Genomic DNA, 14,052 nt, shown 5'->3' with positions numbered 1-14,052 from the left:
GGATCAATCCTTGATCCATGAGCCTTTGCAAGGTGTCTTTGAAAGCTTCGTTATGTTCTAGGATAAACCCCTTTATAAGAAGATACCGCTTAAGTGCATCTATGGGGGAGTTCCGTTGTTGAACCAACTCTTGCTCATTGACAACTTCTATTGCATTGACTGCGCCTTCATGGTGTGGCATCGGATTTGTTTTCACATTGGGTTTGTCAAAGGCGATTGCCCCTGACTCAATCAGATCTTGAACTATGTGTCTAAAAGCCCAACATTTCTCCAAGGTATGTCCAGGAGAATTGGCGTGAAATTCACACCTTTCATTCGGTTTGTAGTTGGGTGTGATCTTGCCTGGAGGAAGAGGTGGCAGTGGCCTAACTTCTACCAAGGATTCATTTATTAAATATTTCAGAATTTCTTTCTTGGAAGTAGGTAGCGGATCGAATCTCCTTTGTCCTCCCTGAAACCGGTTTTGTTGTGGTGGATATGACATGGGAGGTCTGTTCTCCTGATGCCCTACAGCATTAGCCTCTCCTTCCTTCTTCTTTGTGAAGTTGGGGGTAGGCCTCTTCGCCTGATAGGATCCAGACGATGCCCCTTGTATCTTCCCATTCTTGATTCCGTTCTCAATCCTTTCACCGATGACTACCAAGTCTGAAAATCCTGATGACACGCTTCCAACCATCTTATCGTAATATGGCCCTTGTAGTGTAGCCATAAACATATCCACCAGCTCTTTTTCCAACAGGGGAGGTTGAACTCGGGAAGCCATTTCCCTCCACCTCTGTGCATACTCTTTGAATGATTCCTCTTTCTTTTGTGACAAATTTTGGAGTTGCATCCGATTGGGCGCCATGTCCAAATTGTACTTATATTGCTTCAGGAATGTGTTAGCAAGGTCGGTCCAGCTTCGGATATGAGACTTTTCTAACTGCATGTACCAGTCGACCGATGCTCCACTCAAACTATCTTGGAAGAAATGAATCATCAGTTTTTGATCATGAGCATAAGCGGCCATTTTTCGCACATACATGCGCAAGTGATTCCTCGGGCAGGTGAGTCCCTTATATTTCTCAAAATTCGGAACTTTGAATTTGTGTGGAATTGTCAGATCTGGGACTAAGCTCATTTCAAAAGTATCCACGTCAAAAGCGTCATACCCTTCCACAGCCTTCAGTCTCTCTTCCAGTGCCTTGATTTGTCCACTCTCCTTAGAATTCTCCCCAGAATCAGCAGAGGTCAGCTTTGGTTGAGGGACTTGATCTATGTCATTAGTGTCCCCATACTGTAGATCCAAGTAGTCCTCATCCCTAAGCGGATTGTTGATAGGGATGCGAACTGTGCGAGACGTCCCTTCTTTCTGAGCAGTAGGAATAAACCCTTCTCGAGAAGCCTCTCCCTCTTCATGGGTCGTAGTGACCTTTTTTAGATGCGTGAGCATTTGTTTTGTGAGGGTCATAGCCTCGTACATACCCTAACAATGGGTTGCCATCTTGAGGTATCTCCTCATACTGATCCTGAACCTCCTTAGCCTTGTCTTGCTTATCTTTGAGGTCTTTCATGAAGCTCAGCATTTGGGCCATTCCTCCCTTGAGGTCTTCAACAGTACCTTTCAGCTGGGTCATTTCCTCACGAAGGGCGGCTTGGTTCTGTTCCAATTTTTCCATTGCCTTTTTCTTCTGAGATCTTGTCTGAATCAGCGGTTGAGTTGCAATGGTGTGACTGGAGATGAAGATGGTTTTTCTTATGTTTTTGAAGAAATAAATATGACGTGCATGATATGCATGCTATGCTTATGCTATGTTCATGTCTTATCCACATTATTATAGTAAATATACATTCCTTTTTTTTTATTCTTTTTCTTCTTTTTCTTTTTTTTTTGCATATATTTATTTGGTGAATATTATAGGAACAATAAGTAAATGCGAAAATAAACACACTTTATTAATTGAAAAGAAGTGCCACTTCATTGTTGGTTTACAAAAAGGAAAGGGAAACTGAAATTAAAATACTCAAAATAAATTAAATTAAAAGTACTTGAAATAAAAGCAACAAGGAAATAACATAAAGCTAAGAACGCCTTTGGATGTCTTCTTGGAACTTGTCCACCATATATCTACAAAGCTTCATGAACTCTTTGACTACTTCGGGAAGGATGATAGGAGATGATTCTGCTTTTGCCAAACTCTTTGGAATATCTTGAATTAAATCATTACACAAGAAGACTAGCTTATCATAATCATCGCGACATTTCTCATAGTCTTCAAGCATCTTAGGAACCATGCTCACATGCTCACTTGCCGTAGAAACAATTGTGTAGAGTCTTTTCCAATAGTCTCTTTCGTTCAAGGCTTCCTCGTGTATCTCTTTTTCTCTCATGAACACTTCCCGAAGTGATACCATAGCTTGAAATGCTCTTTCGTACTCACCAGTGCGCTGTAAAAGTTCTTCTTCCGTGGTTAATCTTCTTGCGCGCTCTTGTTGTTCAGAATTGCGAGCTTCTTGAAGATCATATTTGAGGTTCCTTATTTCCTCTTCTTGATCCTTAGTTCTATCAGTTAATTCAAAGACTACAGCTTCTAGATTTTTCTCGGATTCCGCTTTGTCATGGGAAGCCTTCTCATAACGCCTTCTCCACCTTGCAATTTCCGCATTAGCTTGCTCCAACCTCTCATCATGAGCCTCTAAATTAAAATTAGCACTTAAATACCCTTCAGTTGCACGCTTCCTCTTACCCCTTTGTCTATCATTCTCCTCCTTCATGGCTTGAAGTTCTTGATTTTTCTCTTTGAGGTCAAAGCGTAGTTGACTCTTTTCGTTGGTAAGTTGATGCAAATCAAGTTCTAGTTTCTCTTTCTCCTTTTGGGATGCCTCTAGGGCAGCCTTGATTCCTTCTATCTCTTCGATGGATAGAGGAACAGGATCAGGAGAATCAGGCTTGTATGCGGGATCCACAACAAAAGGTAGCAAAATCTTCCCAACTCTTTCTTGGACCCATGTGGTGTAAGGTGCTTTTGCAATTGCATTCTTTGGTCCAAAATATTTTCTTTGAACCTGACTCCAAGCTTGAATCACTCTTTTCAATGTTCTTGGTGCACCTTTCCCATTATCATGCAAGATCAATTCTTCTATTTGTTGTTCGGAAGGTTCACTATCCATAGAATGTCCTAATTGACGCAATACTAAAACAGGGTTATAATTAATACAACCAAGAGTCCCCATTAATGGCACATTGTCGAAATCTCCACATTTGTAAATGATCCTATCAGATTTTAATTTCTTTGCATACCATAAGATAGAATCTGCTTTAAGAGCCCTTAGCTTTTGAGACCACTCGTTCCTAGCAAGCTCTTTGATAAAGCAACTAGATTTGTAGAGATGAGAAGTCAACCAAGAATATAGCCAGTGGACACAACAAAATAGCATTCCTTTCTTCTTTTCGTACTTCATATGAATAGCATAGTAAATATTAGCGAGGATAGTTGGCGTAGGATCTTTTCCATAAACCTTAAAGGAGGAGAAAGCATGAATAGCGGCGGGATCAACATAATCAACATTTTTTGGCAATAAAACAACTCCAAAAATCAAAAGAGCTAGTAAATGTCCACAAATGTCCCATTGTTTCTTTTGAGCATACATTAAAGCTTGATTTTCTAAGTAAGATCTTTTGATCCCATGCACATCCCCATCAGTTTTGTAATTAGTCTTCAATTCCGTAGCAGATAACCCCAAAGCTTTTGCCAAATCTGAAAAGTCAACTTCTTTACCCACACCAGTATAGAATTCTTTTTTAATTTTTGAGAACCCCAACGTAGCATCCATCTCTTCCAAAGTTGGAGCCAACTGAAAGTCTTGAAAAGTGAAGCACCTAAGAGGACGGTCATAAAATTGAACCAAAGCAGTAATTGCTTCTTCTTGTACTCTCACCCTTAGCAAGTCCAAAATGTTCCCATAGCGGATTACAAATCTATCCAAAGCACTTGATGGTAATTTTTCCTTGATTATTTTCAGCTTCTTGATATCCGGAGTGGAAACAGAAAAGTGAACAATGGTCTTCTTGGTACTCATCCTTCCTACACATTCACCAAATAGAATATATTTTTACATTTATATTACATATTTTTTTTATTTACTATTTTTTTGTGGATAAAACATGATGAGAATGCAAATGAGAGATGATGCATGCAAACACACAACAAAGAAAAGAAAATCATAGCAACAAAAAAATATATAAACAAATCAAACATATATAACACAATATTTCAAGAAACCCAAGTTCATAGGTTCGACGTAGGGGGCTCTAGGGAGCCAACCTTTTATGGGGGGTTCTAGAAGGTCTCATGGGGTCATTCGTAGCCTCCGGGACTCTTTGTCTCTTCGGATTTTAAAACGACTCATTCTATCCATGAGGTTCGAATTTTTGGGGTAGGTTCTCGGAGAGATCAGCCAAGTATCCAGTCCAGCCCTCAACAAAGTCAAGCCTCGTTTTGGATCTTTCCGAACACTCAACCCACTCCGAGTGGAGTTATCAGTGAGATTCGTAGGAGATTCGTACTCCCCTATTGATCTCAAAGTTAACTCCCACACTTAGGGTTTTAACACAACATAAATTCAGCAATGCATATAATAATTAAACATTTTAAGGCAGATAAATAAACATTTAAAAAAAACAAAAACAAATAAAAAAAATAAATTAATTTTTATTAAAAGATGAACCTCCCCCAAACCCTAAAAATGGCAAGTTTGCCAAACCCTAAAATGCGCCACAAACCCTAAACCATAAACCACGAGCCATAAACCTAAACCCACTCAAGCCTTAGGAGCATAATAATTCACTAAAAGTGTTGTCCCCAGCAGAGTCGCCAGCTGTAGCAACCTGCCTAATAATTTCAGCTTTCGAGTCGCCACCTATTCTGAAGGGCGAATAGGAAACCCTACACAGATAAGAGATTGAGGGTAAGTTATTATAATCAGGCTGAGGGAAGGTGTTAGGCACCCTCAGCCCTTTCCTAAAGGCTAATGTTCAAAGATTAGGGTTGCATGGCAGGATTTGTAAAGAAATGTGGCAAATAGAATTTTAATGACCTGATTGAGATTTTGAAGAGGGGGACTCGCCTTGTTGCCAAGTGCCTACGTACCTCCTTAGGGAGGATCAGAGTCTACGTAGTTCGGGAAGGGTTGTACGCCATTTAGAGTTTGAATTTGATTTGATATGGTTTTTTAGAGGCTTTTTGGTTAGCCTATCGCAGTTTGTTTTGTCTTTGTAATTTGAATGGAGTTTAGAATTATTAGGGTTTTGGGCGTACAACCCTGATTTGGCACAATTAACCGCAATGATCAATAGGTTTGACCACCATAGTTAAAAGATTTAGGATTTGCATTGTTACCAATTCAAATCGATAGATTCGATCATCACTAATAACAACTTATTGTATTTTGTTATTTTATGAATTTTTATTTTTTATACTGTTACCTCTCATAATCGGTTAGCACGACTACAAATAATAACAAATTAAATTAAATAATAAGGCGAGATTAATCATCACAATCAATAAGATGATTGCAACCATTTAATCGAATTTAGTTTGATTCTTATTTTTTTTAAATTAAATGGCATTTTAATTAAAATTATTGTTAACCACAGCGATTAATCGATTTAATCGGCGCAAATAACAAATTAAAAATTTTAATATAATTATCATGTATTTATTTTATTAAGAAAATTATAACATAATATATATATATTAAAATAATTATTTTAATTAAAAGAAAACAAAAAAATTAAAAGAAAATAAGTTCTATTGAGATAATGATTCAATGTGATATTCATGAAGGCTCATGTTATAGTGGTTCGATCTGGGGCGTTAGATTTCAAGTTAGTGGAGATCCAGTGGTGAGGATCTGAGGGTATATGAAGGTACGCAGGGCTGTGGATGCATGGGATCTTATAGAAACAAATCCAGAAAAATATATGACGGAGGAGAGGCTCGAACCTGCGACCTCTCCCCTCACGAACGCACGTTCCACCAACCCAACCAAACACGCTCTTTGTTTATAATACGCGCCCAGTAAATTAAATAAAACGAAATGCCCACCTGACCAAGAAACGCGCGCGAATTTCAAAATAACCACACAGGTAGGGACACGTTATCATCTTCTTCCCCAAAACATCAAACCTCTGCAGGTTTTGCTACCATTTAGCTACGAATTTTCCGTAGCCAACACAAGAACACAAAAACAGCGAATAGAGCATACGTTCATATAAATCAGGCGCGACCCCCTAACTCCACTCGTTTTCACCATACGAATCTAACCACGCTATTATCCTACCTTAATTTTACCTCTACAACGAATCCCCAATTTAAACCCTAAACCTTCATTCGGATACCAATGGTAAATCACGACATAATGCATGAAAACTCAATTAACCGGCCCAGAAACAATCACAGCAATGAAACGTAGCCAAACATACAAACAAAACATCATGAATATGCAGGTATCATGTCAATCGATCCGTTTTATAAAACTACATACCTCGGTCAATTGGAGGATTATCTGGGGGTACTGATGAAGCGTGATGATCCTAACAGCTTCAGAATCCTTCAGAGAACCTTGTGCGGCCTTTAAAACTCTCTGAGATGCCTTAAATCTCCCAAACCGATTTTGAGTTCTTGGAGAAATTTCTTGCTCGTGAATGTGCTCCTCTTGCAGATTTTTCCCCCCCTGATTCGTATGCCCTAGTCCTTCTACTTATAAGGAGTGAATTAGGTCACTTAAAACAACCAAAAATCTTTAAGAATCCAATCTTGCCAAAGTTTGAGAAATTGATTTTATTCTTGTAAGGCAAGCTTCTATTTTGGCCTAACTTATATCAATCTTTTCCTAATTGATTTGCCACGAAAATTGAAGTGTATTTTGCCATTATTGTTTATTGAAAAACAATCAAAACATATTTTTTACCAAATATTTGATTCTCCATTTAATTAAAATCATTAAAAATTAATTTTAAATGAAATAAAATTATGTAAAATCGAATAAAATGATATAATTCATGGCATATGTTTTGGATAGCTTATGAATCAAGTTTGGGTCATAAAATATAGGCCCACTTGCAAGGAAATCAAATTGGACCTCTTTTATTTCACATTTGGTCCCTCAAAATCACTTGACTTTGATCAAGCATATCTCCTTCAATTTTTAAGCTATGAGGGAGTTCTAATACTTTTTAGAAACCTCAAGAGGTCCTCTATAAGCCACTTTGGAACATATTTTTCGTTTGAAGCTTTTATCTTGATCATATTCTCTTTGGGAAAAAACTACTTTTGAAGGATGCCTAAAATTGACCTGTAATCTTTTGCTTTGTATCTTTTAAATGAAGCATTTCTAGCCTTGGCTTGTGAGACACAAAGCTGTAGAAAATTCAATTTCCTTCAAAATAGGCTTTGAGTGGGGAATTTCTGATGTTCCATGTGAAAGTTATGCCCAGTCAAAGTTGGGTTGACTTTCTCCTAAGAAACCCTAATTTGAACCTTTTCATATTTGTTCATCTCTGAGTTTCTATTAATGGAATCATGATCAATTCTTGATCAAATGATGGTTATGCACCCCATACTTGATGTTTGCCCAATGATTAAGGTTTGGATCATGCCTTGATTGTGATTGACCTTTCAATTTGGATCAGTTGACTGTGAATTATCTGGATTATGTGAATGAGCCATGCCTTGAGATTTGAACCTTGCTTTTGTTATGAGAAAAGTGTGGGAGGTAAATTTTGGGGTATGACACAAAGTACCAGAGATCTTGGAGAAGAAGGATCGCCTAGGGCTAGGATACCGACCGTCAAGGATCACAAGCACTGAGAAGGAGGGACAACGATTCCCCCCGATTATGCAGACTTTTGTGACAGGCGGGTACGAACATGGGGCTATGGTGTCCAACAAGGATTCTCAGGAAGGAACGTCCAACTTCATCCGAGAGGTCAGGCCAGGAGAAAAACTTCAGAATTGGACAAGCCTGGAGAAACCGGAGATAGTTTTCATTTCGAAGTAATTTGCTTTTTGTGTTTTATTTCTTTTCAAATTCAGACAAAAAACAATAACGCTCATGCCTCGCCCGAAGCATAGAGTTTGTTTGTAAGGGCCCTATTTACTTTCAAGATTTAAAGTTTATTAATAAAATTGTCTTTGCATTTCGTATTGAAAACATTGTCTTTTCTCGCATTTATTTCTTTTCTTTCAAAATGACAAATAAATTTCTTGCACAAAAAACCACATCCATATCTGCATACTAAAAACAAAACATAAAACGTGTGCAGATCACCTTCTAACACTACCGATAATAATACTGCTGAAACTCTATACAAACTCGAGGCTCTCGCTAATCAGTCCGAAGAAGGGGACGAGGAAGACGATGAATTTCCAGAAGAGTTGTCAAGGTTAATGGACAAAGAATCCAAAACCATGATCCCTCCTCAAGAGGCCATTGAAATCATAAACTTGGGTACAGACAAAGAACCCAAGGAAATCAAGATTGGGGCAATGCTGAACGAGGACGTGAAAGCAACGCTAATCAAGCTCCTCCACGAGTATGCAAAAATATTTGCTTGGTCATACCGTGACATGCCGGGGTTGGATACAGATATCGTCGTGCATAGGTTACCGCTCAAAGAAGGGTGTGCACGGGTCAGACAAAGCGCAGAAGGGTTCGACCGGATATGGATAACAAAATCAGGGAAGAGGTGCTCAAACAGTTCAACGTCGGGTTTCTTTCTGTTGTTGACTATCCACCATGGATTGCCAACATAGTGCCAGTTCCGAAGAAAGACGGGAAGGTACGCATGTGTGTGGATTACAGGGATCTAAACAAAGCAAGTCCAAAGGACGACTTTCCACTACCGCACATAGATGTTTTGGTGGATAACACAACACAAGCTTCAGTGTTTTTCTTCATGGATAGGTTCTCCAGGTATAATCAGATCAAGATGGCTCCCGAGGACATGGAGAAGACCACCTTCATGACATCCTAGGGTACTTTCTGCTACAAAGTAATGCCTTTCGGATTGCGAAATGCAGGGGCAACATACCAAAGATCCATGGTCACACTGTTCCATGACATGATTCACAAGGAGGTCGAAGTGTATGTAGACAACATGATTGCCAAGTCTTGCACAGAAGAAGAGCATATCACACACTTACATAAGTTGTTCGAGCGCTTAAAGAAGTTCAAGCTGAGGTTAAACCCGAACAAGTGTACATTTGGTGTAAGGTCAAGAAAGCTGTTTGGATTCATTGTGAGCCAACGAGGCATAGAGGTAGATCCCGACAAGGTGAAGGCTATACAAGGTTTATTTCACATTTAACGGCCACGTGTGAGCCTATATTCAAGTTGCTCAGGAAAGATCAACCAATCAAATGGAATGATGATTGTCAAGTAGCCTTCGAAACTATAAAGAGTTACTTGCAAGAACCACCGATACTCCTGCCTCCCGTACCAGGGAGACCACTGATCATGTACCTCACAGTTCTCGAAAGATCTATGGGATGTGTACTGGGGAAACAGGATGAAACTGGCAGAAAGGAACACGCTATTTACTACCTTAGCAAGAAATTCACGGATTGCAAATCTCGGTATTTGTAACACCCCAAAATCTACCCAACGTTTACGATAAAATAATCAGAGTAAATTTCAAAATTCAACAATCATTGGGATATCACATTCCACCTAAACACAAAACTCAATTGCACATTTTCAAAAAAGAGATACATAACACCTGTAAGTATAAATTCACAACTGGTATAGTCTCAATTCAAACAACTTTCAATTAAAAACCACGCAGCGGATTATTCAACATAATTCCAACATTAACGAAAACTCAAACCATCGTAGCATCTTTCAAAATAAACAACATAATCAACACAATTCTTTTAAAATAAAACAACTGAAACAACAAAAGAAATCATTCAAGCGTTCATTATCCCCGAGTGCTACGTATCAGAGCAATGACACCCTCACGAACTAAACGATAACGGCTACTCTCCTTGATTACCTGCACGTTACCAACAGAGAGTAACATTCAAACAGAAGGGGTGAGATATCAAAATTATAAGCAAAAGTATGATAATTAATAAATTAGATTCGAATCATACAATATTCACAACTTCACAACATTCATCACACAACTATTCAATATTCAACGTAAACAACTTCATCGACATGACTCAAATGCGACTCAAACTGATGCAAATGCATGTGGTACCATTTGGAGTAAAACTCCCAACTTAAACATTATGCCAGATTATTAGGGCATTTCAACTTAATCAGATTGCCATTACGGCCAACTTAAACGGGTGCCAATCTCGGCCAACTTAATCAATGCGAATGTATGCGACTTATGAATGATATTCAATCAACAACAGCACAACACAACTCGAACACCAACTACAAAATCAAAAACTTGAACCACAACTTAAACAACATTCAACTTTGGCTATTTAAGCCTACAACAAAAATTTGTCTGAATCCGGGACAATTCAACTTAATCAACTGTACCTGCGAGTCCACGCATTCAATTTAAATTTAACATGATAAACACAATTCACGTATCTACTCATATACACGAACTACCTCATAAATTTCGGTTCTTTTCCGAGCAATTATTAACTAGCTTCTACAAATTTTATTATACTAATATAATAATATCCCTGTGTTCAAAATTATACTGTGAACAAAATTTCCACTCTATTATTACATATATCAGTATCTATTATTGACCTGCTATCACTATTTCATGTTTCTGCTAAATTATAAATTAACTAGTTTCTATATACTACTAGTACCACTTTTCTACTAGTATATTTAGTTTCTCATTATGTCATATTATATTAAATCAACTAATACTCATTAATCAACTAATATTATGATACTATCAAATTCATCTAATAGTAGTCTTCTAGTTCAATTATAAATATATATTAAAACTAAGTCTTCATTCAAATATTCATACTATATATTATTTATATATTATATCATTATACATACCTGCTACTATTAATGCATTAGAAACAAGTCTTCATTCCAATGGTTCAAGTCATAGAATATATATATATGTTTTCACGAAAATGACCACACAGTAAAACCAAGAAGCAACAAAACCGGTCCCACCTATAGTTAGGCCTCGTTTGGATATCCCTTAACAGTCTTGAATTTCACCTTACCCATTAGGATTCAACCAAACACAACTCAGCCACTTAAACTATATTTTGTTCCATCGATGCAACTCAGTATCAAACCCCGAAAATCAATTTCAATTTAACCCAAAAATGCAGCAATCAACAACAATTTCATGAACGCATAAGCAAATATTATACAACCCGGAATCCCATCTAAAAACCATCATACAATCGATTATAATAATCAAACCCCACCCTTACCTGATTGGATTGAAGAGAGCTCTAAATACTCCACTCGGTCGAATTTCACGGATCTAACAGGACCTTAATTCTGAAATTGATAAACTAATATTAATTTTCTGGGTTTTTTTTTATACTAATTCCATGGAAATCAATTAATTTTACCTGGTGTTTTTCTCTTGGTTGAAACTAGCCTTCAGACCCTCGGTTCCTCTTTCTGCTCTTCAGTTTCTACGTGAATTTTCTCTGCTAGGGTACTGAGTTATTTTGTTTTGTTTACCACTACTTCCCACTAACTCTTTCTACGGGCCACTTAATTAATGGGCTTCTAAATTCATTTTGGGTTCACTAAATAATACACCTATTTCTACTACTACACCCACTTTTATTTATTTTAATAAGTTCTACTAAAATTAATACTAGATCTAATATTAATTTCTCGGTTAATCTTACCCGAGTACCAATTTAACAACTTACACCGCATATTCAACATAATCAACAGTTAAGCAGAAATAATATTCGATAATATTTAATTAAAATATTTAATTAAATACAGGCGTTACAATATTCACCATTGGAAAAGACATGTTGTGCCCTAGCATCGGCCTCCAAACGTCTAAGGCAATATATGCTGAATCATTCCACATGGTTATAATCGAGAATGGATCCTTTAAAATACGTGTTCGAAAAACAAGCTCTCACGGGTAGAATCGCAAGATGGCAAATGTTACTGTCAGAATACGACATACAATATGTCACCCCAAAGGAGATAAAAGGGAGTGTACTGGCAGAACATCTTGCTCATCAACCTCTCGAAAAATACCAATCTATGAAATTTGACTTTCCCGACGAGGATATCATGGTGGTAAGGGATTACGAAATACCAGGACCCGACGAAGGACCTGAACCAGGGGCAATATGGACACTTACGTTCGACGGTGCTTCAAATGCACTAGGACATGGTATATGGGCAGTCTTGACATCTCCTGACAATTGTCACTTACCTTTCACTACAAGACTGTGCTTTGACTGCACCAACAACATTGCAGAATATGAAGCATGCATATTGGGGTTAGAAGCTGCAATCGATCTAAGGATTAAACTACTTGAGGTGTATGGGGATTCAGCGCTGGTAATCCACCAAGTAAATAAAGAATGGGATACTCGAGATGCAAAGCCAATCCCATATCGAAATCTTATACTGGAGTTAATGGCCGAGTTTGAGACAATCACATTTACTCACATCCCAAAGGAAGAAAATCAAATGGCAGATGCATTAGCAACACTTTCCTCTATGTTCAAAATGACTTGGCCAAACCATGAACCACGGATAACGGTTAGACACTTTGATGAGCCTGCCTATTGTCTCACAATCGAGGAACAGTCTGATGACAAACCATGGTACCACGATATCAAAAGGTACTTGGAGAAACAAGAATACTCGGAGAACGCCTCTACGATTGATAAAAAGACACTAAGGAGATTGGCATCTAAGTTCTTCCTGAGTGGAAATATCCTATACAAACGGAACTACGACTCGGTGTTATTAAGGTGTGTGGATAAAAATGGGGCCAAGGATATTATCAGAGAAGTACACGAAGGGACCTTCGGAACTCATGCAAATGGACACTCAATGGCGAGAAAAATATTGCGAGCAGGGTACTACTAGTTAACAATGGAAGCGGACTGTTTCCAATATGCAAGAACATGTCACAAATGCCAAATATACGCCGACAAAGTACATGTCTGCCAAATCCATTGAACGTTCTGAGTTCACCGTGGCCATTTGCAATATGGGGGATTGACATGATAGGGATGATCGAACCGAAAGCTTCTAATGGACACCGATTCATATTGGTTGCCATAGATTATTTCACCAAATGGGTTGAAGCTGCATCTTACACCAACGTGATGAGTGAAGTAGTTACCCGGTTTATCAAGCACAACATCATATGTCGGTATGGGGTTCCAAATAGGATTATCACTGACAATGGGTCGAATCTAAACAACAACATGACGAGGGAGATGTGCGAGGAGTTCAAAATTGAACACCACATTTCTTCACCATACAAGCCTAAGATGAATGGCGCTGTCGAGGCTGCAAATAAGAATATCAAAAAGATAATACAAAAGATGGTGAAAACATACAAGGATTGGCACGAAATGCTTCCCTTCGCCCTACACGGTTACAGAACCTCAGTGCGCACATCCACAAGAGCAACACCATTCTCCTTGGTTTATGGTATGGAAGCAGTCCTCCCTATCGAAGTGGAGATTCCTTTATTAAGAGTCCTAGCTGACACAAAGTTAGAAGAATCAGAATGGGTAAAAACTCGTTTTGATCAGCTTAATCTCGTTGAAGAAAAGTGACGGACGACTTTGTGTCACGGGCAACTCTATCAGAAAAGGATGAAAAAGGCGTTCGATAAAAAGGTCTGTCCTCGAATTTATAAATAAGGCGACATTGTCCTCAAGAAAATTCTACTACCTCGACTTGACGCTCGGGGAAAATGGACACCTAACTACGAAGGTCCATATATTGTAAAAACGGTGTTCTCCGGAGGAGCATTAGTTCTCACTACAATGGATGGGGACGAGCTACCGCACCCAATCAACTCTGATGTGGTCAAGAAGTATTACGCCTAGCAAAGGC

At 38.3% G+C, this 14,052-nt stretch overlaps 1 long non-coding RNA gene across 1 annotated transcript; it reads right to left on the bottom strand.

Annotated features, from left to right (window-relative positions):
* Window positions 1-9,814: 9,814 nt before the first annotated feature.
* LOC131656770 (uncharacterized) lies at window positions 9,815-11,645 on the bottom strand. The gene is made up of 3 exons (XR_009300285.1): window positions 11,565-11,645; window positions 11,421-11,490; window positions 9,815-10,036 (listed from the first exon to the last, which is right to left on the bottom strand). It is a non-coding gene; the product is annotated as an uncharacterized LOC131656770 (long non-coding RNA).
* Between the last annotated feature and the right edge of the window lie 2,407 nt (window positions 11,646-14,052).

Source organism: Vicia villosa, linkage group LG3 (assembly GCF_029867415.1).
Source record: "Vicia villosa cultivar HV-30 ecotype Madison, WI linkage group LG3, Vvil1.0, whole genome shotgun sequence".
In the NCBI taxonomy this organism is placed as follows: domain Eukaryota; kingdom Viridiplantae; phylum Streptophyta; class Magnoliopsida; order Fabales; family Fabaceae; genus Vicia; species Vicia villosa.
Note: the sequence above shows the minus strand (reverse complement) of the source record. Positions and strands in the feature narration are given on the sequence as shown.